Source organism: Triplophysa dalaica, chromosome 16, assembly GCF_015846415.1.
Source record: "Triplophysa dalaica isolate WHDGS20190420 chromosome 16, ASM1584641v1, whole genome shotgun sequence".
Classification (NCBI taxonomy): Eukaryota; Metazoa; Chordata; class Actinopteri; order Cypriniformes; family Nemacheilidae; genus Triplophysa; species Triplophysa dalaica.
The window spans coordinates 19,906,953-19,911,480 of record NC_079557.1 but is presented as its reverse complement, the minus strand read 5'-3'; the positions used below and the strand labels follow the sequence as shown (position 1 = coordinate 19,911,480).

Sequence of the window (4,528 nt, the reverse complement as noted above, 5' to 3'; positions counted from 1 at the left end):
TCATTCATTTGAGTTTTAAGTCATTTAAAATTCGTTTTGTTTTTGATGTGAGAAAAAATGGATGTGTCCAGGAGACTTTGCTGTAATTTCTGTAGTTACTTATCACAAAATGCCCAATAAAATATTATAATCTTTGTTTAATGTTAATTACTGTATTATACAATGCATTTTGGGTGTTATGCATTATGGGTTGTAGTTAACATTGATATACTTTATTTTGGAAATTTAGAGTATTATACTGTTGACTCCACAGCAGTAGTGATACTGTATTTAGAAATCAATCAATCATTTTATTTGTATAGCACATGTACAGCACACATTAACCAAAGTGCTTTACAACCAAATAATAAACATAAAATGACAATATAAAACAAGACGCATAAGACAGCCCAGATAGCTACGAATAATTAAAAGCACTAGCGAAAAAGATGAGTTTTCAACAAAGATTTAAAGCGCTCAATCGACATTATTTTCCACCGGTGGCAGACGTGTTTGCTTTCTTCGCTCTCGAATGTTGTCTTTTTTTATTTTTTGTTTGTTGCCTGTTTTCTTTGCAGAGCATAAATGCCCAGCACTGCTAAAATACAACAGACGTGCTCTGCTGGACATCGGCAGTTCAGCTACCCTTATTATTCTACGAGAAAGGTAGCTTACTGAAAAAGTGTTGGTGATTAAAGCACTTCACAGAGCTGAAATTTAAACCTAAAACATCTCAAGATAAATTAAATAAAAAGAAAATCTAAATTAAGTGTTTAAAGGGCTTCAAACGGAGCATCTCTTGTCTCGATTGGTTATGGACTATCCTCCAGTGCAGTCACATGCTCCCCGGATGGCCAACTCCTGAAGTTTGACCTTCTTGATCTTTGGCCTTCGCTAAACCAGCTGGCCACACTCTCTCTAGCATCAAAATCTTCAAGACTTGGTCCCTCTACACTGGTTCTCATCAGATCTGCCACTGTGTCTGAATGAAGGGGTGCTCTACTGTCTGATTTGATCATCATCTGTGCAGAGAACGCTCTCTCACAAACTGCAGCTGTGACAGGGAGGACCAGCATAATGAGTACTAGGTGCAGGATGTTCTGGTAAAAAACACATTCAAGAGATTTATTTAAGCAATGTGCGTTAGATAGCAAAACTGACACAATCTTAAGAAAGAACATTAACAAAAACTGACCTTGTACTATGAGCATAAGGGCTCTCCGGTCAACATGAGCTCCCAAAGGCTGAGGTAGGTCATGTCTTTGAACATCCTGGCAATTAACAGCTTCAAGTCTACAAACTCTTCTTTTGCAAGCTCAGTGTTTACACAATTTCTGAAAGTAATGTGGTTTACACAGCTAATCAGTTTTCACATTAAGAAAATATCTACCACCAGCATAAAAAATAGTGTAGTAGTCCATCAGTATACCTTCTCAGGACTGTGGAGAAGTGATTTAAGAGAAATGCAAGGTCCTCAGCACCACTAAGTCCTCTTGGTCCTCAGGCCAGCTATCATGATCGAAAATGTTGAAGCATTTGACAGCCTTGGTTGTGTCAGGCTCAGAAGCACTCTCCCTCGTTATGAGAACAAATACATTAAGTAAATGAGTAACAATATTTCTCATCTATATGTGTTTATAAGACCGGTGACTACACTTGTCTAGGTGGCTACTGTATCTTGCTTTCAGATGTTTTACAGTGGATTTGATTGTTGCATCCATTACTTTTTTAAGTTTAGTGGCAGCAACACCATCTCCTGCCAGGTTTGATGCCTCTCCTTTGAGTGTTTTTGTGTGGTTATGTGCAATACCAAAACGTTCGTTGTTAACGAAATGCTCTTACCACTGAGCTACAGGAAAGCTCTTCCTGCTGCCGCCTTCTCTGCAGCCTCATGTTACCCAGGAACTCTGACGGTCTTGCAACCTTTTTTTGCAACCAACAGTTTTTCAAGACCACAAACTGCCTGTTTAAATATAACAGTGCAGTGCAGTACTAATCTGAAAAGATAGTCAAATTTTAAATGTAGATACATCTGCTCTATGAATGAAAATAACGCACAGTGACTTAATGGTGTCAGTCATACCTTATCTTCCAGTCGTACTTGTGAGGCATACAGTGGAAAGGCACAATGTGGTCACCTGCTTCTTGCTGCACCAGGGCTATGACACCCCCTTTGCTGCCCAAATTAACAGCAGCACCATCAGCACCCAGATAAATGATTTTCTGCAGCCAGTTACTGCACTGGACCTCAAGAAAAGCAAATGCTTTCTTTGAGGATGTATAAATTCCTAATTAAACAGATAAAAACAATAATACCATTTACTTCCCAGATCAAGAGTTTATACTGCAATCTTTTTTTGTCCTTTTCAATGATAAGAATATTAGATATGGTTAATCCAGTAACGAGACTGTAGGCATATTATTGACATAGGCTACATGACATGACATGGCTTACCTTGGGCATGAGCATGCTCAATGGGTCCAATCATTATATTCATCACTTTTCCTCTCTGCAAGTTAGTGCCGTACACAAAGACGCATTCCTTTGTGGCATTATCTGTGTCTCCGTCAATCAGGTAATGCCATGTACGCACCGTTCAAAATTTGCACAGTTGTCTTCTTTTTTCAATGTATGTGACTCCTATAAATTGGACGCACGCGACATCATTGCTGTATGTCGGGTTTATGTTCATGCCATTTTTCTTCATAAGCAATATTTCGGACTTGAACTTAGTGAAGGGAAGTTTTTCTTTTGCAATATTGTAAGCAATGTTAAATTTGATTATCATCTCGGCCTCGTCTGATGATCTGTCTGCTGCTGCCTGCTGCTGAAAGGCAGCGGGAAAAGGGGACACTTGGGCAGTGCATTTATCGCGGCATGTAATGTGTTTTATAGATGCATTGTGCTTTTTCAGCTTTTCAATTTGAAATGTATAAGAACCAGTCACAAATGCACTATTGCACTTTCACACTTTTAATTTCAGTCGGCTCTGGCTCGGACTCTATCTTATGTGGCACATTATCTAATGCCATCTCCGGATCAGGACTTGACATTCCCTGGGATGTTGATGGCTCTGTTTCAGAGTATCGGTTATGATTTTCGGACGGCTCAGGCCTTAACTTAACACACAAAAAAGGTGACAAAAGGTATTCTCTCATCAACGTGGCTACAGCCACTCTGATGGGCCTAGGCTACAAACCTCTCTCCGTCTGACTGCAGCAAACCCATTTTCAAACGTACACACAGTACACGTACAGGAATATCTGGACTACGGCCAATCAGAGGGGGGTCCGCCCTTCACTATCTAGTGGTGCAATGGTGGTCTCAATCTTTTTTTAGAGGCACCATTGAGAAATTAGGTTGCACATGCGACCAAATTGGTTACACTCTAGAGCGATGTTACCGGTTTTATGCCTCTGGACCTACAAGTCATTTTTCACTCCCATAACCACTGCCACCACCCCAAGGAAGGCCCCAAAGCACCAAGCTTGAGTGAGAATGCTGACCTGAGCGGAGGGTTCCGGAGACGACAACGCAAGAGGGGAGGGCTCCATGCTAGGCTTAAGGCTCACGTTAGCCGGCCACCGCTTCCCAGCCTCTTATGGCTAACATGCAGTATCTGGAAAACAAACTGGACGAGCAAGGATAACATCACAACAGGAAGTAAAGAAATATTGCGCCTTGATTTTTACTGAGACCTGGCTCTCAGAGAAAGGCTCATATCGAGGAGACTGGACCGCAGCCTCCGGTAAGGATAAGGGGGGTTGTGCAGGACTATTTTGCTCTGACCGACTGGGATGTGTTGAAAGGTGCAGCCACTCTTGAGGACTCTTCTTTCTGCATACAAGATTATGCTGAGTATGTGACATGTGGTTACATCAGCACTTGTGTTGATGGCTTTGTACCAACCATACAAGTAAGGAAGTTTCCCAACCAGAAGCTTTAGATCAGGGGTGTCCAAAGTCGGTCCTGGAGGGCCTGTGTCCTGCACAGTTTAGCTTATTGAGCCAAGTTGGAGATAAACTATTAGACAGACCTGCACTAGATTATCAGTCATGTACATCACATGCTGCGTGCTCAATCTTTTGCATTTACATCAGTCAAGGAGACAGAGTACAAAGCTGCAAAGTATGGACTAAGAAGAGGTCTGTAAGGATTGGAAATAAGTCCTCAGACACCGCTACAACAAACTTTGGCATCCCACAGGGGTGTGTCCTCAGTCCCATCCTCTACACACGCTCACACATGAATATTGTCTGTCTTGTGGCATGGTGTGAGGACGACAATATCACGCTCAACAGATGGCTATTTTTGCTTATAACTTTTAAAAATGTTGGTGTTAAATCATAAGAGTTGTCTTATTTAGATTTTTTTAGGAAAATTCTTAAAAAATATGAAATATTAAACTTCATGTAATTTCATTTACAATGATAGAGTAAGTGGTTCTAGCAGAGTTCCTTGATACAAAATTTGTCATATTCCATAATAACATACTTCTTGTTCGCTTTATGGTATTTTATTCAAAACATACTTTTTCAAACTCCTACA

The 4,528-nt window shown here is 40.7% G+C and overlaps 1 long non-coding RNA gene across 1 annotated transcript; it reads right to left on the bottom strand.

Moving 5' to 3' along the window:
* Positions 1 to 279: 279 nt before the first annotated feature.
* On the bottom strand, positions 280 to 1,543 carry LOC130438395 (uncharacterized). The gene is made up of 3 exons (XR_008909324.1): positions 1,409 to 1,543; positions 1,175 to 1,313; positions 280 to 1,079 (listed from the first exon to the last, which is right to left on the bottom strand). It is a non-coding gene; the product is annotated as an uncharacterized LOC130438395 (long non-coding RNA).
* Between the last annotated feature and the right edge of the window lie 2,985 nt (positions 1,544 to 4,528).